At 46.1% G+C, this 23087-nt stretch overlaps 1 protein-coding gene and 1 long non-coding RNA gene across 2 annotated transcripts in view; one reads left to right on the forward strand and one right to left on the reverse strand.

Moving 5' to 3' along the window:
* Nucleotides 1-5837: 5837 nt before the first annotated feature.
* Nucleotides 5838-8052, forward strand: LOC122427249. The gene is made up of 3 exons (XR_006265370.1): nucleotides 5838-5877; nucleotides 6987-7075; nucleotides 7798-8052. It is a non-coding gene; the product is annotated as an uncharacterized LOC122427249 (long non-coding RNA).
* Nucleotides 8053-11940: 3888 nt separating this feature from the next.
* The window catches only part of BEST3 (bestrophin 3), a 75736-nt gene continuing 64589 nt past the window's right edge, over nucleotides 11941-23087 (reverse strand). The window contains exons 11-12 of the transcript XR_006265496.1: nucleotides 12701-12922; nucleotides 11941-12110 (exon numbers count right to left, since the gene is read on the reverse strand). The gene's annotated coding sequence lies outside the window, so the exon portion shown is untranslated. The remainder of the gene's footprint in view (nucleotides 12111-12700; nucleotides 12923-23087) is intronic.

Genomic DNA, 23087 nt, shown 5'->3' on the forward strand with positions numbered 1-23087 from the left:
TGCCAATGCAGAAGACGTGGGTTCAATTCCTGGGTTGGGAAAATCTGCTAGAGAAGGAAATGACTACCCACTCCAATATACTTGCCTGGGAAATCCCATGGACAGAGGAGCCTGATGGGCTACAGTCCATGGGGTTGCAAAAGAGTTGAACATGACTTAGTGACTAAATAACAGCAACAACAAATGCTTTTCCTGCTAAACTGCTTATAACAGACTAAACTGGGCAATAGAGGAGCATCCCATGAGAATGGCCATTCTACAGACTATTTGGTGATGTAACATCACCACTCACCTTCTTTCTTCCCAGTCGTGACTAAAGCTGGTGTCCTTGGACTCTCTACACATTGAATGTCAAGAGCTATTATCTTAAGCCCTCTTCTTTGATGATTTGTCCTGTAATAAGTGGCCTCTCAACAGGTACTGTGCTTTGGCTCTATATTTAGCATGGTCAGTGGTGACCACAAATGGTCATAAAGCTGCTGCCCATATATGATAGGGATAATAATGATCGCTACCCACTATTATTTATAACTAAATGCTAAGCACCATGCTGGTGCTTTACATATATTATCTCTTCTCACAACCTCTGCCAGGTAAAGATTTTTTACCTCAATTTTCAGATGCGAAAACTGACTCTCAGGTTTAAGAATAACAGTAAATAGTTATTGAGCACCTATTGTGTTTAGATGCAGGGAATCTAGTAGCTAGTAGATAGATAGGACCCTGATCTCACAGAGTGTACAGTTCTATCAGAGAGGAGTTAAGTCACACCAGCTGAAAAACTGCCCTTACACACACTTCCACTCAGCACTTCAGTGCCAGCCCCTAAATATGAGCAGGTAGCTAAGGATAACCGCACATGAGACAAGCCTTCTACGTGAAAGATGGAGGTTGGAATAAACAGAATAAAAGAAACCAAGAAAAAAACAATGGCGAGAGCAGAAGAAAATCTTAACTAATTTTCTGCAGTATTTTCAGAGAGTTAGCCGCAACACTTGTGACTGGTTACAGTATTATTTGCTCATTTAATTCTTACGGCAACCCTAAAATGTAGACAGATGTAACAGAAAGAAAATATATGTGTATATAAATATATATATATATATTATATATATATATATATTGGTTTCTACCCCTGCTTCCTGGTACAGAGCTCCTAAAACCCTTATACCTTCCTTCCCTGTGTGATAGGACCACAGGGAGCATCTTTTATTTGTTTGTTTATTTTTGGCCGGGCTGGGTCTTCGTTTCTGCTCAGGGTCTTCGTTTCTGCTCAGGCTTCCCTCCAGTTGCGGCAAGGGGGTGGCACTCTCTAGCTGCACGCGGCGAGCTGCTCAGTGCGGTGGATCCTCCGGTGGTGGAGCGTGGGCTCGAGGACATGCGGGCTTCAGTAGCAGCAGTCTGAGGGCTCCGTGGTTGCAGCCCCCGGGCTCTAGAGAGCAGACGCAATAGTTGCGGCACACAGGCTTAGCTGCTCTCAGCACATGGGATCTTCCTGGATCGAGGATTGATCCTGCGTTGGCAGGCAGATTCTTTATACTGAGCCGCCAGGGAAGCCCACACGGAGCACTTCTTGTTCTAATATTTGGTCTTGAACCCATCCAGACACAGGGTTCCTAAAACCCTTGTGAATTCCTGAGTCATAAGAACACTGGGAACACAGTTGTTCTAATGAGGAACTCTGGGTGGGGTCCTGGGTGGCTGCTGGATAGGGGCTGGTCACTGGAAAGACCCGGTCATGATTGGAAGCTTGGAATGTCCATCCCCACTCCCTCATCCTCCAGAGAAGGCAGAGAAGCTGGAAATGGAGTTAATGATGGATCATGCCTATGTGAGGAAATTCTCCATAAAATCCCAGTATGAGGGGGCTCGGGGAGCTTCCGGGTGGGTGAACACGTCCAAACTGGGAGGGTGACACAACCCAACTCCATGGGGATATTAGATCCTGTGCTCAGGACCCTTCCAGACCTTGCCCTGTGTGTCTCTTCATCTGATTAGGCCTTCTTGGTCATGTTCTTTAACAAACTGGTAACCCTAAGTGTTTCCCAGAGTTCTCTGTGCTGCTGGCAGAAGGATGCATTGCTGGGCCAGGGGAATGCAGCGTGGAGCGTCCTCAAAGAACCTCCGGGAAATGGCCAGCATTGAATATCTGCCGTAACAGAAGGTAAGTTCTTGCCAAAGGAGAATTATTGGGTTGGCCAAAAAGTTCACTCGGGTCTTTACCCTCTTCCGGAAAACCCCAGTGAAATTTTTGGCCAACCCAACAAAACTGTGTATCCAGAGTGAAGGAAATCACCTCTCCCTCCTGCTGGGCCCAACCCCTAGCAGGTCAAGGGGTAGGAGAGGGGGAGGAAAAGGAAAAGTGGAGTCAAAAGAGAGAAAGAAAAGACATGTACCTTCTACCTCCAAAGCCAGCTCCTTTCTCTTTGTTGGTCCCCAAGCCACAGGCCAGGCCACAGATGGGCAGAAAGAAGTGTTAAACTGGATGAGATATTAAAGTGTTGATGTAGACGTGGCTAAATATTTCAATATCTCAAAGTGTCAAGAAAGCTGTAGAATCTGCCCAAGATGCCATCTGGAGGTTGGGATAGGAATACGCATGGTGTGTGTGAAAGGAGAGATAAGAAGAATACGGCTAATCTTCACTACACTCTACTGGATTCCTTCACTACACTCTACTGGGTTCAGCCCCCATGATGAACCGGTATGAAATGATCAAAGTGGCCCCTAGGAAAACAGCCTGAATCAAAATGACAATACATTCTTGGGCACAAATATACACATCTCGAAGAAAAGACAATCCATGTTGCCAAAGACCTGCAAACAACTCTTGAAAACAGAAAACATAAATTGCTTTGTGTTCCAGTAATTAGTTTTGAGGTGCAGCTGGTGTTTCCTTTGTTAGAACTCATGGGAACCATGGTGCTGGATGCTGAGAGGGGAGTCCACAGCCAGGGTCCTGGGCCTTCACAAAGAGTGGTCCAGAAGCAAGCTCATCCCTTTCAAGCCTGAAAGGCCAAGTGAAAACTCCTGTCTGACCATGCATCTGTTGGCTTTCACTCCAGACTCTTCCACTGAGTTGTCTGCACAAAAATTTGGTCCAGAACTAACTGATGTTGGGTCTTAAGATACTTCAAGTTTCAGTTCTAGTATGGGGTTTCTTAATTTCAATGCAGTAGAAACCATCTTTGGATGATTCAGTGAACAGGAATTTACGACAAGATGTTAGGATGTACTCACAGGCTCCCTGAATATCCTGAGGGGCCTGGCTTGGATGCTGCAGCCGGAATCGTGTCCTAACTCAGTGCAGAACTGGCACTCCTGGGCTCGACCCCTCTGCATCTCCCTTTGACTCCCTGGTGGTGAATGCTACCCCTAAACATGAATGTTGCCACCTTCCTCCCCCTCCCTACCCTGCCCTGGAAGGAATTTTTCATAGGCCCTGCTTCTTTGCATCACCAGCAGTTGAATCTGATGGAGAGATTTCACTGGCCACATGCCCACACTAACCTGAGGGAGGCTAGGTTTGAGGTTTTGGATTCTGTGATGGTGAGTGGCTTTTTTCCACCACGAAGATTCATAAGGTGGGAAATTCCCCCAGACACAGGAAGGTGAGTTGTATGCTGTTTGTTGTTCAGTCGCCCACTGGACGACCCTGTGACCCCATGGACTGCAGCACGCCAGGCCTCCCTGTCCCTCACCATTCCCTGGAATTTGCCCAAGTTCATGTTCATTGCATTGGTGATGCTGTCCAGCCATCTCATCATCTGACGTCCTCTTCTCCTTCCTCCCTCAATCTTTCCTAGCAACAGGGACTTTTCCAACGAGTCGTCTGTTCCCATCAGATGACCAAAATACTGGAGCTTCAGCTTCAGCATCAGTCCTTCCAGTGAATATTCAGGGTTGATCTCTCTTAAGATTGATTGGTTTGATTTCCTTGCTGTCCAAGAGAATTTCGGGAGTCTTCTCCAGCACCACAGTTTGAAGGCATCAATTCTTTGGCATCTGCCTTCTTTGCTGTCCAGCTCTCACAACCATACATGACCACTGGGAAGAGTTGTATACTGACAGCTGAAAGAAATCACAAATACCCATCATGACTAGCCTATGGTCAGTTCAGTTCAGTTCAGTTCAGTTGCTCAGTCATGTCCGACTCTTTGTGACCCCATGAATCGCAGCACGCCAGGCCTCCCTGTCCATCACCAACTCCCGGAGTTTACTCAAACTCATGTCCATTGAGTCGGTGATGCCATCCAGCCATCTCATCCTCTGTCGTCCCCTTCTCCTGCCCCCAATCCCTCCCAGCATCAGGGTCTTTTCCAATGAGTCAACTCTTCACATGAGGTGGCCAAAGCACTGGAGTTTCAGCTTCAGCATCAGTCCTTCAGGACTGATCAGGACTGACATCAGACACCCAGGACTGATCTCCTTTAGGATGGACTGGTTGGCTCTCCTTGCAGTCCAAGGGACTCTCAAGAGTCTTCTCCAACACCACAGTTCAAAAGCATCAATTTTTCGGTGCTCAGCTTTCTTCACAGTCCAACTCTCACAACCATACATGACCTCTGGAAAAACCATAGCCTTGACTAGACAGACCTTTGTTGGCAAAGTAATGTCTCTGCTTTTTAATATGCTATCTATGTTGGTCATAACTTTCCTTCCAAGGAGTAAGCGTCTTTTAATTTCATGGCTGCAATCATCATCTGCACTGATTTTGGAGCCCAAAAAAATAAAGTCTGACACCCTCTAATGGCTGTTTGATCGTGTATAATCAATTTTTCTCCCTATATGACTATTTCTTCCTATATGATTAATTTTTCTTCCCATATCTACACAAGCAGTTTCTTAGAGCAGACAATTAACCTGGAATATATGTGGATTTCTCAGAGCTGGAACATGACTCATTTCCTAAACAACTGTGTAATGTTAGAAGAATTTGAATGGAAGGATTATAATCTTAAACCCTTCAAAAGAATCCAGAAACATTCAATGTGACAGCTGATCAGCAGATAACAATACTGTTTACTCAGGAAAATGGTATGTCAGTTAAACAATGGATAAAAGCTATTTCCATCCGTTACTAGTAAACATTTATTAAAATGAAATGAAAGCAATCTACCAAAACAGGACTCCTAGGTAGTATTTGGTTAGCGTGGTTCTGTTATGTAATTCAAAGTAAAAAAAGTTTTCATAGTACTATAACGTGTAATTTAGATTTATGATTCAGATTTCTATGATCTTATTTTAGTGTATGAAATGGCAGTAGAGAGTGGAGTTTAGAATTAAAAGCAAATGTTTCATCATTAAAGAGACCTTGTATAGTTTGAAGCTGGATTCTGGTTTTGTTTTTTTTTTCATATGTGTGTGTGTGTGTGCGCGTGGACTGTGTTCAGTCATGTCTGACTCTGCAACCCCATGGACTGTAGCCCACCAGGCTCTTCTGTCCATGAAATTTTCTAGGCAAGAATACTGGAGTGGGTTGCCCTTTCTTCCTCCAGGGGATCTTCTCGATCCAGGGATAGAACCTGTGTCTCCTACATTGGTAGGTGGATTCTTCTTCTTTTTTTAAAAAAAAAATAATCTTATTTATTTTATCTTTGGCTGGGCTGTGTCTTCCTTGCTGCACAGGCTTTTCTCTAGTTGCAGCAAGTGGGTACAACTCTCTAGCTGTGGTGTGCAGGCGTCTCACTTGTGTGGCTTCTCTTGTTGCAGAACACGGGCTCTCGGCACCGGGGCAGCATCAGTGGTTGTGTCACAGGCTCAGCGGCTGCAGCTCCCGGACTCTGGAGCACAGGCTCAGAAGTTGTGGCACATGGGCTTAGCTGCTCTGGGATCTTCCTGGATCAAGGACTGAACCCACATCTTCTGCATTGGCAGGTAGATTCTTTACCACTGAGCCACCTGGGAAGCCCTCTGGCAATTATTTATTTATTTCTAAAACCTTTTGTTTGCCCCACAAGTCATGTGGGATCTTGGTTCTGTCACCAGAAATTGAACTGGCACCCCTTGCATTGGAAGCTCAGAGTCTTAATCACTGGACCGCCAGAGAAGTCCTTGGATTCTGTTATTTATTAGTTTGGAAGCTTTGGACAAAGTTTTCTGTGCCTTGGGCTCCTCATCTGTAAAACTGGAATCATCTCAGGCTCCACCTCATTGAGTTACTGTGTAATGTACTTATTATCTATATAAATGCATATAGGCATATGCTATTTGCTATATGCAATCAAGTTCAAGGTAACCTGGGACCCCATTTTGACTTGGTGTTGTATCAAAAAAAAGGTCGTAGAACATCCCAAAATAATGAATGAAATCCAATTTAGATCTTTATCACAGGCACTCAGGAAGCTGACAGAGGAGAGATCCCTTTCTGATGCCCAACAAATTCTTCTTAAGACTCCCTCTGCCTGCCTTTTCCTCTTCCGTCTCCTACGCAGAACGGGGCCCCAAAGGCCCTCTCCCTGAGTACTCCTCTGTACCGTCCCAGGGGACCCCTGGAGAATGGGGAGATGGTACTGCAGCCCTGCCCCAGCTTCCTGCCACTGTTCTCCTAGTCCTACCCCCTCCCCGGCTGGCTTGTCTCCCTTCCTCCTTGCTCTGTTCGTAGCCATTCTTTTTCTCCCCCCAGTAGCTATCAGCAGCCCTTGGGGGCTCCCTCCAGATTGCATTTTCTCAACATGAGCAATTAAGACGTAAAGCAGATGGGAACCCTCATGTGGGCACTTCCTGGGGGGCAGCCCAGGCGGGGAAGACCAGGCAGATCTGAACATCCCAGTGCTTATGTGGTTCTTGTTGCTCTACAGAAGCCCCATCCACCCTCCCCTCCTCTTCCGCTGGATTCCAGCACCAGGGGTCACCACTTTCCAGGGCAGAAAGGATCCCATCCTTCTTACTGGCAGAGCGGATAGGCAGCCCCTCCTCTTCCCACTGTCCACCTCTGGGAGTTGAAACCATTTAACCCTCTCTAGTGGATTTTATCTGTCTTCCAGGTTTGTCCTGCCCTGGTTACTGAACTGGACTCTGGTCAGCTCACCCTCCATGCAATAAGTCTACCTACACTAGGTTGTAGCGAAGGAAAGTAAGTGCTGGTTACAGGGCCGAGCAAGGGGAATGGAGCCCATCCTCACAACCCCAACTTCCTGATGGCTCTCAGGGAAGGGTTTTTAAAGATAGTGTTTGTGTCGAGGGCTGTAGAGGTCGTGGCTTTCTTTGGTTGGTTGGTGGTGAGGCAATAGGGTGATGTTTTCAGAATCTTAGTCATCAATCTTCTGGTTCCATGTTTGTGCTCACCATGTATTCACTATCCTCCACGTGAATGGGGGGGGGGGGGTCCTAGTTCTTGCAGAACAAGTCAAAGTACTTGTCAAATTGTTATGTTTGTCAGAGAGAAGGAACCAGGTCTTTGTTTCAGCACACTCCCTCACTTCCCTGACAGGTAACTGCTTGTGTCTGCTCTTTGGAAGTCAGGAAAAGCCTAGAAGACTAAAACCTTTTTCTATAAATAGGAAACAGGACATGGAAGGTCTGGCTCAATTTCAATCACCCCCCTTTTTTCTGATACCCCTCAATCCTCACAGAAACAGGTGTGAGACCAGAGGGGATAAAATTTTGAATAGAGAGGTTAGTCATAAACTCATAAGGGGAACTCAGTTTTGGGGAGACTTTGTGTCACTCTCATTTTTCATGCATTTGTATCAGGTGTAAAGTGGGTAAAATGTCCCTCAGGAAGCAATGCAGATTATGGATTAATTATTATTATTAATTATGGACTAATTATCACGATGGTTGGATTATTGACAGGCAGAGGGACAGCCTGCTGATTCAATGGCATTTCACAGATCCACAGGACACTCTTCCCAAAGTCACTGGAAGAACTGCAACCTCTGGCCACAGATGTCTGTGAATATCTAGAACACGACATGTGACAATCACTGTTGGCCAATCACTCCAGAGGGCTTTGTGCAGGTTTATCTCCAAGAACTTGTGGATGTTCATGGCTCAGTTCAGCCAAGTTGATGATAAAAGTTAGAAAAAGAATGTCTGAAGGGCAGACTGTCAGAGGGCAAGTGAGAGATGGGGAGAGACATCTGCTCCCAGCTGTGCCCATCTCCTGGGAGGTTCCCCAAGGCTCCGTGCTCACATCTCCTCCATTGCTTCTGGGATTCAGAACTTGAAGCTTCCAGAAAACGGCACAGATCAATTCATCTCTGTTCTTCATCTGCTCCCCTTGCCCACTGGGCCCTCCCTGGCCCCGCCCCACCAATTTCCCACTTGTCTGCTTCAGCGCGTCCTTGTGGGGTTAATTCAAGTATCGCGACTCCCCACCACCTTGCCTGGGCGCAGACTCCTCAGCCAGGACCTGGCCCCTGAGCATCTCCGTGGGGGCTATCCTCCCGTCCCTACTCGAATGTACCAGCGCTTCCCTTCCCCACGGGCTCCCGCACCCCTGGTGAGGGCCTTCCAATGCGCAGCCCGCTGGGTTAGGAACGCTCTCCTCCACCCCATCCCTACCCCTCTCTTCTCTTGGTCATTTGTGCTGTCCCATCCTACATGACATTTCCTGACCTTTCAGACCGGGTTGCAATTTTATAATGTGCTGCAAGTCCTTCGGTGTGTAAATATTTGTTGACTGCCCATTTCCCTGCATGCACTGGACTTCAATCACCATGAGGGCAGAGATCTGCTGGGACTCGCTCCCTGGTGGATCTGGCTGTCTCTACCTCAGCGCCTGGCAACCGGAACATCCTCAGCTAGCAGAAATCAGTGAGCTCATGATAACTGCCTAGTGAAGGAGGCATTGACTTGCACACAGAAAAAAAATTTTTAATGCTAAAGTGAAAGTGAAAGTCACTCAGTCATGTCTGACTCTTTGCAACCCCATGGACTATACAGTCCATGGAATTCTCCAAGCCAGAATACTAGAGTGGAGCTGTTTCCTTCTCCAAGAGATCTCCCCAACCCAGGGTCTCCTGCATTGTAGGTGGATTCCACTGGGGAAGCCCTTAATGATAAAGATGGCACCAAAGATAGGAAAAGAACACAGATTTAATTTATCCCCTGTTAGTACTGCAATAGACAGTACCTTCTGTAAAAACCTGGAGTTTTATATATATGATTGTACTTATAATGAATTCATAATGTGATATATAGTATGTAAACATATAATTTCACAGTATAAAAGTAATTGTTTTATTGAGAAAAGGAGAGTAATGGTGGAGAGTTTCAGATATAGAATGATTAACAATAATAAAATTACTTTTCTGGTTGGCATTTTAATCACAATTTTCCCTAAAAAATAATATAAATAATAAAAAAATATAAAATAAAAAATACTTCTAAGCCCATAGTTATAAAATCTATATATCTGGGATTACATCTGGGGTTAAACCCGGGAATGAAGATCTTTCTTTTCCTATCTCATCCAGCACCATTACTAGTTCAATGTCTTCTTACATATGTATCACCCTGTGTTATGGTCAATACCATTAGTATGAGTAATACTATCTTTTTACCTTCTTTTCGATGAGTAATACAGACAACCAAGTCTCAGGGCATTTGTGCTAGTCTTTTCGCTCAGCCCTGAAATATTCCCTTGAATGAAAGGGTGTATGTATGTGTATGTATATGTGCATATCTGCATGTGTGTGTATTTGTGTGGATACATGTGAATGTATGACTGTATTGCATATGTATGCGTGTATAGGTGTGTGCATGTGTGCATCTCTGCGTGTGTGCATGTGTGCATCTCTGCATGTGTGCACGTGTATTTATGTGTGTATGTGTGCCTGAGGCTTGCATGTGTGTGCATATGTGTGTGCGTGTGTCCCCTGAAAATCTTTTCAGGCCCCTCCTCTTTTCTGGTTTCAGCTTAATGGGCATTTCCACAGAGAGGATCTCCCTGACCACCCTACTTGTGCTGGCTGCTTCTGCTCCCCAGTTTCTCTCCACTTAGCTCTCACCAGTTTGTGATGGTTTTGTTTACTTCTCTGTTCTCTTGCTCTTCTTTGGCAGGAGAGCTGCCTGAAGGCAGGGCTTGTACCAATCCTATTCATTGTTGAATTCTTAACCCTCATGACAGCACCCCAAAGTGGACGTTAATTTCCTCGACAAATAACCAAAGAACCGACAGCAGAATTCCTTGCCCTCCTGGAGCATTTGAATGAACAAATAATGTATTACTCTGCTTGATAATGTAAACTCAAATTACTGTTAGCCAGTGACTAAATATATATTTATATTTATATTTTCTACCATCAATGATCATTGTGGTAAAAGAGAGAGACTCTGAGAAAGACTCAGAACTTATTGAGATAAGTTGACAAGATATACACAGGGTTGGAATAACCTGGAAAAGAGCTCATACGTGCTTGGCAACCTTTTGGGTAAACTCCAATTTTGTGCTTTCCTAAAGCGCAATGCCGGGGTGGAAGACAAGGGTTTCCCCTGAGATTTCAGCCTAGGATGACAAAACGTGCCCGCTTGGTGGACTTGTCCAAAGCTGGATTCCAGAGACGTCTCCCAGAGAACCCTGTGAAGCTGATTAGATCCTCACTCAATGCTGACCCGCTGGAATCTGTTCAGTAGCACTGCCGAGCTCAGACAACTGTTCTGAGAAAGGAGGCTTCAGAAGTGAGCCGTGAAATGAAACACGAGCCCTGAAGGAGCTCCATCTACGCCACTCACGACTCCCCGGTGGAGAGCTGGGGTGAGGGGAAACGAACAGAAGTGGGAAAGGCAACCTTTTTATAGCCCGAGTGTGAGTGAGAGGAACCAGGCCAGGAAGATGGGCCCTGAGGGGACCCTGTCTCACGCGCCATCCCTGGGAACCAGCACTGAGGGGATACGCTCTCTGAAGCTGCGTTTCTTGATGGCCTGGGTAATGGACCTTCCTTGTGATTACAGCCAAGTGCTGTTTCAGTGACCCTCTGCTCCCTGCTTTATGGAGTAGGATTTGCTATCAGAACACTCTGTCTTCTAGAAGGCTCAGTCCTTCTTACTTCATGGGTATGTTTCCTGGCTCTATAAGGTTTAGCGCAGCCGTTTGAGTAAATAGAGCCTTCTAGTTTATTAGCCTTTGCCGGTGACTTTAAACTAGTGGTGGGCTTGCCCTTCGGTTGGCAATGTCTGAAGATAGTTCTGGTTGTCATAGCTGAGAGAGAAAGTGTTCCTGGCATCTGGAGGATAGAGGCCAGGGACCCTGCTAAACATTCTCCAATGCACAGGACAGCCCTGCAACAAAGAATTATCTGGCCCCAAATGGCAACAGTGCCGAGATTAACAAACCCCGGGCTGTCCTAATGGCGGAAGTCTTGCAGGAAATGAGGCATTGTAATTGGAAAATGCATACAGTAGTAGTATTTCATCTTCTTGATTAGAATAGATTTCTTTTTCAGTGGTAGGGAAGATTGTCTTTCAATTTAATCAAGTGAAGTAAGATTGGATAGAAATACACCATATTTAAGTATACTTTTAGGAATATCCTTTTGGTATTTTTTATATTCCTAGATCTTTCTATAAGTGAAGTATTAGTTGCTCAGTCATGTCCAACTCTTTGTGATTCTTTGGACGGTAGCCCACCAGGCTCCTCTGTCCATGGAATTCTCCCAGGCAAGAATGGGTTGCCATTTCCTTCTCTAGGGGACCCTCCTGACCCAGGGGTCAAACCCAGGTCTCCTGCATTGCAGGCAGATTCTTTACCATCTGAGGCACCAGGGAAGCCCAAAAAAGGGCTGGTTAATAAGAAAGCAGCTTTGGGTTTCGACCTGTAAACTCTGAATTAATTTGAACCTTAAAAAGGAATCACAAAGTCTCTTTTGTTTTTTGGGTGAGTGATGGGTAAAGAATAACAGGTGCGTAGATCTTTTAATGCATTTTTCCAGGAGTTATGCCGTAAACGGTGGTATCCCAGGTTAATCTATATAGAATAGAAGTTTGCTGAAAATGCAGTGATCTCAGTCTTACTGACTCTTGTGTGTAAGATGGTTTCTGAGGAAGTGAGCTGTCCTTCAAGCATCAGTCCAGTTGCTGGAGGTGATTTCAGAGGGTGGTAGATGTTACTAAACCCTGGGGCCACCTGCAGCTGGGCACACTGCTGCCTCAGTGCAACCAGGAGCCTATCAACAAGGAAGAAAGGAGAGGTTAGGCAGGAAACCAGCATTGCCTGTCATGGGAATGTCTGGTGTGTGTGGAATGGCAGTTAGGGGTGGAAGTTTAGTTCTACCATTTCTTGCCTTTCTGGCCTTGGGGACCTTGCTGAACCTCTTTGGAAGTCTTTCTACATTTATCAATTGTAGATGATATTAATATCATGGTGGGGATTAAATGACAATAAATACCTGGAAGACAGAAGATTAATTCTTGTCAAATTTTCCCTCTCCCACTGCAAACTTGCTTATCAATACTTGGCTGATACCACCTCACATCTTTAAGGAATGTCAATATTTGCCCAAGTTTGTGGTCAGCTCCAGCCACACTGTTAAAACTACTGGCAATATAGAACTTCTAGAACTGATGGAACAAACTCACAACTTTGGGAATCAATGAGCTATCAAAAAGTCTGGTGCATTGCAAGTGACCGCTGAACAGGGACGGTAAAGCTGGTCCTGGTGACTCTGGTGTCCTTTAGATTATCATGGCATGGAAAGCTAAGGGGAGCTTGGCACAGCCTCTGCTGTGACATCGTCTCCCCTTGACTGACACCTACCATCCTCCACACACTGTTGAGTTGAAGCTGGAATGAGATGCCTTGAAACAGGGTGGGGCTGACACCACGAGCTCACTCATCCGTCTCTATCTTTTCAGGATTTCTTTGATCCAGGTGAAGTCCAGCAGACATCATCTTAGAGAAGCAGGGACCCTGGAGCTGCTGGAAGACCACCAGCTGTAGTTTCTGCTTGTAGATATCTGTGATGATTCCTCAGGAAGTCTATTTATAGGAGAGAATGTCAAAAGAGCAGTTATGTGGTTTCGAGACTAGATTATGTGAGTAGATTGGGAATCTGGAGATGTCTGGCTCTCTGAAACACCACAAACCAACCTGGATTCCCTAAAGGCTGTTTTTCTCTTGTTGGAAAGTTTCTTCTATTGAGTTAAATAAATTTTTAATATTAAAAACATTTTTTAATGTTTAAAAAATAAAAAAAAAATTTTTGGGCTGACCAGGGGTCAGTCAGACCCAGGAAACCTAGGAAAAGCATGTAGTCTTAACCACTGGACACCCAGCGATGCCCCGCTCCCATTTCCCTTTGGAAGGAGCAGTGGTACGGGTTCAGTATTACTCCATCTCAGGTGTCTGATTTCAGACAGGAGGACTCATTCTGGATCCTGGTCAGTTAGGGTCATGTTGATGGGGTGGGGCTCATTCTGTGGGAGGGACTCCAGACTGCAGCTCTGCAGATCTGTGTTTGCTTTTCTCCGATTGCCGTGCGAGCTTGGGCAAGTTGTTGAACTTCTCTCTCTCCTTTCCCTCATCTGGAGGCAAGAGGGTTGGACCAGGTGGTCTCTAAGGTCCCCATCAAACTTGATGCAGGGATTTCTCACTGCATCAGTTTGGGGTCATCAAACATCTAACACTCAGCTGCAAATGCAGAGTAGGGTGGGGTAAATGGGGTGCAGACTGTGCTTAAGAAAACCACTGTTTTGCTTTAGATTTAATTCTGGGAGAGTAAATTAAAATGGCAAAGAGCTTGACCCAATCTCCTTTTGTGTAACTCATTCCAACACCCTTAGGGGGCCCAGTATGACAAATGGGAAGAGGATGCATAGAATTTGGAGTCAGAAAAATTTGAGTTTGCATGTCAGCTCTGCCATTCACTAGGCAGAAGTTAAACAAATTCTCTGAGCCTTAGTTCCCTTACCTGCAGAACTGGAATGAAAACACCTACTGCAGGGGATTGCTTCCAAGGTCGTGCAGTGGTAAATAATCTACCTGCCAATGCAGGAGACACAAGAGACGTGGGTTCAGTCCCTGGGTTCGGAAGATCCCCTGGAGAAGGAAATGGCAACCCACTCCAGTATTCTTTCCTGGAAAATTCCATGGACAGAGGAGCCTGGCGGTCTACAGTCCATGGGGTGGCAAAGAGTCAGACACAACTGAATGACGGAGTACACACACATACACACACACCCACACCCACATGGGATTGGCCCAAGGTCAGTATGATAAGGTGTTTAAAATATTTTGCACACAGAAGGTGCTTGAGAAGGGTTAACATTGTTATCCTCTTGTTATTAGTGTTAATATTAGCTGTTGGGTTGTGATTATTCCAGGGAGTTCTAATGGATGCAGAAGTGAGCGGAGCCCTGAGCCAGCTCAGGGACTGTTTTTCTCCATCCCTGGGCCCTACCTGGCTTCCTGGTCTGGTGTAGGGAAGTCCTAAACTGACCAGGCCAGATCTACATCCTTTCGGTTCACTATCTACTCTCCCAACTCCTCCTCCCACCATGATGATTAAAACATAAATTAATCCTATGCTCTCCCAAGTAGGTATTTGCTTTTCTTACTAAAAAAGGCTTTTTATTGACCTTAAATGGTATTCTTTGAAATGTTGGAAAGATGCTGTTGTTTGAATAGTCTCATGTTCTCCTTATGTAAAATGTCTTATGTCTCCCTTCCCAGGGCAGAAAGCAGCATCATCCCGGGTTGTCCCAACTGAGATATGAGCTGGCATTTTATAAGTCCTCTAGTCAAATATTTTGGATGGTGGTTGAATGCTTTGGATGCAGAAAATGAGCCTTAAGACAAACCAGTGGAAGTGGCTTGCTGTTCCCCGGCTCTTCTTTGGGACAGAGCTGGCCTGCTCCTTTGTAAGAAGCAGAGCCCTGGAAAGAATGCCTTTCTCTAAAAATAGGACAGTGGCAGGCATAGCTGCACAAGCAGATAGTCTTCTCAGAGGCTTTGGGACGGGCCAACTGATAAGGTTTTCTGCTCCGGGTGCCCCAGATTACTCACAGCTGTTTTCCAGACGAAAGGGCCCTGGGGAGGCTGGCCCCACGCCACACGTCAGGCGCTCCTCATCACACACTACCCGAGAGGCAGCAGGCAGCTTCAGCAGCCTCGAAACCTTGGCTGCCCTCTAGAAAGGATGAGGGAGGACTGGCAACCTGACCTGTAAGCACATTCCAAAACCCAGCCATCCCTTTGTTTTACTTTATATGTACATATTTCTTTTCTTTCTTCTTCTTCTTTTTTTTTTTTTTGACTTCTATCAAAAGTTGGTAGAAGCTGGGGAGGACTTCCCTGGCAGGTCAGTGGTTAGCACTCCGTGCTTCCACTACTGAGGGCCCAGGTTCAATCCCCAGTCACAGAACCAAGATCCCACAAGCCTCTAGGAAAAAAAAGTTGGATAGTATGGTGGTTAAAGAGGTGCATTCTGGAGCCAGACTTTCTGGATGCAAAGCCTGTGTTTTGTTTGGTTTTTTAATTAACAAGCTACTTTTTAAGAGGGCTTTAAGGGTAGTTTTACAGTAACAGGGAAACTGAGCAATAAGTACAGAGAATTCCTGTATAGCCCTGTACTCACCCCCTACTGCCTCCCACACTATGGATATCTCACACCGCAGTGTACATCTGTTACAATCAATGAAACCACATTCACACATCATTCTCACCTAAAGCCCATTGTCTAACTGGGGTTCACTTTTGGTGCTGGGGTTCATTCTTCGGGTTTGGACACATGTATTCCCTGTGTATTCCCTGTTGTAGTATCATACAGAATATAGTTTCACTGCCCTCAAAACCCTGAGTTCTGCCTATTCATCTCCCCACTCTTGTAATAGGCGACCACTGATCCATTTACTGTCTCCGTAGTTTTGCTGTTTATGTCATATAGTTGGAATCATGCAGTATATAGTCTTTTCAGATTGTTTTCTTTCACTTAGTAATATGCTTTTAAGTTTCCTCCATGCCTTTTCATGGCTTGATAACTCATTTCTCTTTAGCATCAACTAATAGTCTATTGTCTGGATATATCACAATTTACACATTCACCTACTGAGGGGTATCCTGGTTATTTCCAAGTTTGGCAATTATGTGTAAATATCTGTGTGCAGGTTTTTGTGTGGATATAGGTTTGAGTAAATGCCAAGGAACATGATTGCTGGACCATATGGGAAGAAAATGCTTAGTTTTGTCAAAAACTACCAAACTGTTTTCTAAAGTGGCAATAACATTTTGCATTCTCACTAGCAATGAGTGATAGTTCCTGTTTCTCCACATCCTTGCCAGCATCGGGTATTGTCAATGTTGTAGATTTTTTAATCTTTGAGTGATTTGAGGCAAGTGACTAAACTTCTCTGCTTTGGTTTCCCAGTTTGTGAAACCTGGAAAACAGTAGCACTGCCATTATTGGGTTTTCATGAGGATTAATTAAAGTAACCCATGTAAGGAGTATAGGTCTGGCCAGGTCTATGTAAATTCTCAATAACTATTAGCTATAATGTTTGGATTAGGTTGGACTTCTGTTCTAAAAAACACTTAGGATTCTTGGGCACAAAATAATGTTTAAGTTAGGAGTGGATTCCACAAAACTATTTTTAATAATGAGAATCAACCCCATACCATTCATGATGCTGAGAACTTCATATACTATCTCATTTGAACACTACTACTGGGCTACAGAGTAGATACCAACGTTATTCTCCATTTTTGAATGAGAGAATTACTGCCTAGAGAGGGTGACTTAACTCAGCCAAGGTCAGGAGTAGCGTTAGGACTTGAAGCAGAGTTTATGTGATCAGGGCTTAGCCCCTTGCGACACTACACCTTAACTTGGTGTCCCTACCAACCTGCACCTTTGACTTGGAAATTTTGATTTACAGGGGTATATTCTTTCCAAGGGCTTCCCTGGTAGCTCAGATGGTAAAAAAAAAATCCACCTACAATGCAGGAAACCAGAGCCTGATTCCTGGGTCAGGAAGAAGAGCTACCCACTCCAGTATTCTTGCCTGGAAAATTCCATGGACAGAGAAACGTGACAGGCTACAGTCCATGAAGTTGCAAAGAATCAGACATGACTTAGTGACTAAGCAGAAGTACACACACACAAGTCTGTCCAAGCCATTCTCTGGTTAAGCAAGAAGCTAGGACCACATGTTAGAATTTATTACACCCCAAACTTGACACAACAACATGATTATTCTCAAGTCCAGTTCAATTGTTTTCTTCTACTGATGGTTCAGCCAGTCTCTGGTCCTTGCACATGCTCTTCCTGCTTCCCCCACCCCTTCTGGCTAGCTCCCACTCCAGCCTCGGGTCTTGGCTTAGACATTACTTCCTGCAGCACCTTCTGGATTAGGTGCACTCCTTGGCTCTCTTAGCTCCCTCTCTTTTCCCCATTGTATCACCCTGTGTTATAATTCTATGTCTGGCTCCATGAGGACGGATACTCTGTGGGTCTTGTTCACTGTTGTATTCCCAGCCCACAGCATAGCATCTGGCTCTTCATGTAGACTTAATAAGTATTAGTGGAATGAAAGACTGAATGGGCCTAAGTGGTTGGTGTTGGGCTGCATTTTTAGGTTTGGTATATTCTTCCTACAGGCTCAGTCTCTGGGGTTGTCAGCACTGCAGAAATTCTCAATGGTGTTTGACTTAGGAGCATCCAACTTCTGGGTCCCTTCTTCCTACTGCATCAGCAAGGCATGACATGGATAGGGGAGTTTTAGCACTTGAATAGTCTCTTGGGCAATGAGGTTATTCTCTCCAACTCACTCTGCAACAGGGCATAGGCCCCAGATGGGCTTAACACGGTCTGTGGTCTCTATGTTCTTCAGGGGTTTCACCTGGGGATAAATCAGTTGGTACATGATAGTTTGGCCATATTGGTTGTTAAAATGTAAACTGTACCATATCAGTTGGTAAGGAACCCTTGCCCAGGGTCTGCAGAGTATTCTCTCATTGTTCCAGCTTCCCAGGCTCCTCTCCTAGGACCCCTCCCTCACCTCCCCACAATCCAGGAAATAAGGTGGTAACACCTGGTGCAACAGGAAGCTCCAAAGACTCCGTTTCAGATCCTTGTGCTGGGTCGCTCATTTGTGTCTGACTCTTTGCGACCCCATGGACTGTAGCCTGCCAGTTTCCTCTGTCCATGGGAGTCTCCAGGCAAGAATACTGGAGTGGGTTGCCATTTCCACCTTCAGCGATTTTCCTGACCCAGGGATCGAACCCGAGTCTCCTTCATCTCCTGCACTGGCAAGTGAATTTTTTTTTTACCTCTGTGCCACCTGGGAAGCCCTTGGCTGGCACTATATTGCTTCAGTCTAGGTCTTGACATAATCTGAGTATTACTCCTGGTATGGTCCTTCTGTACTCTTGGGAAATGGCCCAGGAAAGAGGGGGAGGAGAGAGGGATCCGGAGAGGACTCAGGCGGTGTCTCTGCCCTTCTGGCACTTGCACAGAACTGAGAGCGTCAGGAGTTTGGACATTCCAGATGAATGACACATCGTACATGTGGTCTCCAGCTGCCCACTGCACAAACAGCTGCTCTTTGCCCCCCTTCACTGGCTGTCTGCAGAAGGTTTCTAGAACAACAGCCACCGTATACTGAGCTCTTTCTGTGTACTCGGTACTGAGCTAAATGTCTATTCACTTCTCTTGGCAACTCTGTGAATAAGAACAATGACTATCTTCATTTTCCACATGAGGAAACTGTTCTGAGAGGTTAAAATAGCACCCAGGTCACACAGCTAGTAAGTTACAGAGTTGGGAGTCTGATGCAAGGAGGCCCATAGGGACTGCATTTGTAGGGAGCATCTCTTTGTTCGCAGATAGAGGCACAAAGGCTTCTGGTGAGAAGAAGGTGCTTTTCAAAAAACAGTGCAGAAAAGTGAAACAAATTCATGGAGAGGGCTGCCACAGAGCCACGTCCCTAGATCTGGGACGTGGCGGCCCAGAGGAAAATTCCCAAGAATCCTAGGTCCTGTGGATGGCCGCCCTATTGCTCTCCATGCTCAGAGCCTCTGTGCAGACAGAAGTGAGCCAGCTACAGAAGTGAGTTCCCAAAGTCCCCTTTGAGACACCTGCTCTGAGGGCACTGCACTCAGACGATTGACGTTATGACTTGTCCTGAGGTTTCATGCTACGTTCAGTCTCCATGGCAACCCTGGCTCTCTGGGTAGCACCCCAGGGCAGGCTGGGATATTACAGAGCTCCTATCTGGGAGCTCTAGGTGAGACTCTTTGCTGGATGTACAAGGAAATCCCTATTGCTTTGACTAAAAAAAATGTGAAAATCACATCTAAGAACCAAAAATTCTTGGAGGAAAAAAAATCTTAAAGAATATCCTTCAGTGAAGAATTTATATTATACCTTGCTTATAATTAAGGGAAAAAAGATGGAAAGGAGAAAAAAGATGGCAAGGAAGCATTTTAAAATGCTGACATGGTTTTGATAATGGGCAACTTATTTTTCTATCTATTTTTTCCAAAATATGTAATGGGTTTACTTTTTTAAATGAAAAACATATATATTTAAATTCCCCCTTTCTTCCTAGGATGGCTTATATCTTTCTTTAGGAGTTAGAAGGGGATAGATGACCAAGAGGAGAGAAGTCAATCTTCTCTGCCCTTTATGACTCTGAGTAAATCATCTGATTGCTTTGACTATTTTCTCATTTTTAAAAATGGGGAAAATAGTAAAACAGTAGGACTTTATAAAGTTAAGGTGAGCAATGAATGGGTTAATCTGGGTAAAATTTTTATTACAAGTCTATGTAATAGACTCACAGTAAATGCTCCTGATAATGTTAGTTATTCTGCGTGTGTGCGAGCTAAGTCACTTTAGTCGTGTCTGACTCTTCGACCCATTGGCCGTAGCCTGCCAGGCTCCTCTGTCCATGCACTTCTCCAGGTGTGATTGACTAACTAGCTCATAGTGTTATTAGCATAATCATCAGTGTTATCATGACCACCAGAGGGCACTCCTGGCTCTGGAGTCCACCATGGGGATCTGGTCTTTCATGGGACACCAGGATTCCCATGTTGTGTGCCTGTTTTTGGTGGGTAGATGTGAGAAGGAAGCACACGGATGCCCCTTGCTCGCTTGCTGATCTCTAAGATACCAGCCATGTCCTCGGAGAGAAACTAGCTTTAGATTGGAAGTGTCTGACTCTCTAGCAGTAGTGGCAGCTGACCATGTCACTCTCAGGAATGCACTTGCGATTCAGATCTTTCCTCTGGAGTTCCCATGGCCAAGCAGGGATGATGTTCCCCGTTCAGCACTGAACAGGGACCTCTCAGGGATGGTGAGGATGGAGGAGGGGCAGGTGAGCGGCCTGAGGTTTCTACTGCTTGGGTTGGGTATGGGGCACAGAGGACAGGCCCGTGTTCTCTGTTTTACTGGTCGCTGGCTCTGGAAAGCCACATGGAAAGAGCATAGAATCCTGGATTAGTCGAATTCCGAGGCAACTTCATGCAGAGATGCAGCTTCATTTTCTGTCCGATCTCTCTCCAGCCCTCACCTCTCCGCTAAGCTCCATACTTGTCTGTCTATCCAGCTCTTTACTTGATATGTCTACTTGGATGGGGTTTAATAAACCCAAAACAAAACTGTTTCTTCTGACTATTAACAGGAAGCAACAGCTATTAATACTACGACAACAAAAACAAAACAGAGAATGAGCCTGTATTCTCAAAGTGTCATTCATTTACTAAACAAGCGCATCCTGAGTGTCCACCCAGTGCCAGAGAGTGGACTGATCTCTGGGGTGAGAGGCAGGTACCGCAGTGAACAGAAGGGGCACAATCCCCCCATCAGGGGTTTATGTGAGGAGAAACCGAGCGACTCCGACAAGGAGACTGGCTCTGCTGCTCTGCTGCGCGCTGGTGGAAAGCGAAGCCCTCAGAAATGTGAGGGGTGTTGTGCTCGCTTCTGGGTATGTGTTTGAGTAGAGCCATTGTGAAACTGACACGTCTTGAGTAGAGAGAGAGCAGGTTGTAAAGGGGCTCAAGGCCAGGAGATGTAAACAACAGTTTGGGTCTTGGTTTGGCAAGACTGGGCTTCCCTCATAGCTCAGTTGGTAAAGAATTTGCCTGCAATGCAGGAGACCCCAGTTCAATTCCTGGGTCAGGAGGATCTGCTGGAGAAGGGATAGGCTCCCCTCCTCCAGTATTCTTGGGCCTCCCTTGTAACTCAGCTGGTAAAGAATCTACCTGCAATGTGGGAGACCTAGGTTTGATCCCTGGGTTGGGAAGATCCCCTGGAGAAGGGAAAGGCTACCCACTCCAGTATTCTGGCCTAGAGAATTCCATGAACTATATAGTTCATGGGGTTGCAAAGAGTCGGACGTGACTGAACAACTTTCACTTTCACTTGGCAAGATTCGGTCTCAAGAAAAGATGTGAGTAAGTGTGATCTGGGACCTTATACTGTGCTGTGCTAGTAGCTCAGTTGTGTCTGACTCTTTGCGACCCTGTGGACTGTAGCCCGCCAGGCTCCTCTGTCCATGAGGATTCTCCAGGTAAGAATACTGGAGTGGGTTGCCATGCCCTCCTCCAGGGGATCTTCCCGACCCTGGGATTGAATCCAGGTCTCCCACATTGCAGGCGGATTCTTTACTGACTGAGCCATCAGGGAAGCCCAAGAATACTGGAGTGGGTAGCTTATCCCTTCTCCAGGGGAAATTCCCAACTTCGGAATTGAACCAGGGTCCCCTGCATTGCAGTTGGAGTCTTTACCAGTTGAGCAACCAGGGAATCCCGGGGACCTTAAATAGATGCAGCATAATGGCATTCTTCAAATGTCTGGCGCTGGGCCTGAGTGTGGAGAAAGAGGGACTCATTAGCTGTGGATCCAGGGGTAGATTGAGAAACAGTGGATCTGGTGGCCAGGAGGCAGCTTTGCCCCCAGGGTAGAGAGGCCATCTCCTGACTGTGATGTTTCAGTGTACAGCGGGTCGCCTGGTGGAGGTGAATTGTCTTTTACTCGAGGGATTCAGCCAGATGAATCTTGGCAGGGATGTTATAAGGAGGATTCTATAAAAGGTAAGGCACTGCTCTAGGTGACCCCGAAATTCCCTTTCACCCTAAGGTTCTGGGAACAGGCGGATTGGCAGCATAGAAAAGCACCATGAATGCATTTACTGTCACCAACCTGGAGCTGGTACACTATCAGCAACCTCTCAGGACTGTTCCTTGATGTCCTGCAAATGAAAGGATTCTCCATCCCATAATGCCCCAGTAATTCCAAAAGATAGGAGCAGCTGGATCTTGGGAGCCCAGAGGCATTATGAGGCTGAAGCCCCAGCTCCTCTCAGACTGGGGCCCTAGGCTTCTAGTGCCTTGCCTCTCTGTCCCATCCTGACCTGCCTCCTCCCCCTGACTAGCATCCCCAGACACCAGCTTGCCTGGGAGGGGAAGCGGCTCATTCATTACCTCCTTGATCTCAGATAACACAATCATCTTTCTTGCATTTTCCCTACTCATGACTCTTGGCTGCCAATTTCTTGGTTGTTCTCTTTGGTAGACAACCTATTTGGAAGAGATTAATGTCAACAGAAGTTTAAGAAATGAATAGGTATGCGTGGGCTCTCGTTAGACCTTGGATTACTGAGGGTGTGATGCTGGGAAAGATGGAAGGCAAAAGGAGAAAGGGGTGGCAGAGGATGAGATGGTTAGATAGCATGGCCGACTCAATGGACATGAATTTGAGCAAACTCTGGGAGGTAGCGAAGGACAGAGGAGCCGAGCGTGCTGCAGTTCATGGGGTTCACAGAGTAGGACAGACCTCAACGACTGAACGACAACAAGCGGGGCTCTGCGCGGAATGGAAGGAGAGCCGGGCTGCCCAGGGCACTGGGGGTGCTGAGCGGGCCCTGGGAGCCGTGTGGGACACCCCTTCACCTTTCTGCCTCTCCCCCTTTCCTCTCATCCTACCCCGTGCTTCCTTCTTTTGTTTTCCTTCTTACCACATTAGACTCAGGGACCTTTGCCCCTAGCAAGCTTTGCTCCACTGGACTACTGCCTTTCAAAGGTTCTCGGGGTTCAAATCCATCCCTGGGGCTGGGACTGGCAGGGCCAGCAATGCCCTCCAGGCAGGGCAGCCTAAAGCTTATAGGGGTGTCCTCTGGTCTGTGGCCAGGCCCTGGTGCCAGGG

This window comes from Cervus canadensis, chromosome 25, assembly GCF_019320065.1.
Source record: "Cervus canadensis isolate Bull #8, Minnesota chromosome 25, ASM1932006v1, whole genome shotgun sequence".
Lineage (NCBI taxonomy): Eukaryota > Metazoa > Chordata > Mammalia > Artiodactyla > Cervidae > Cervus > Cervus canadensis.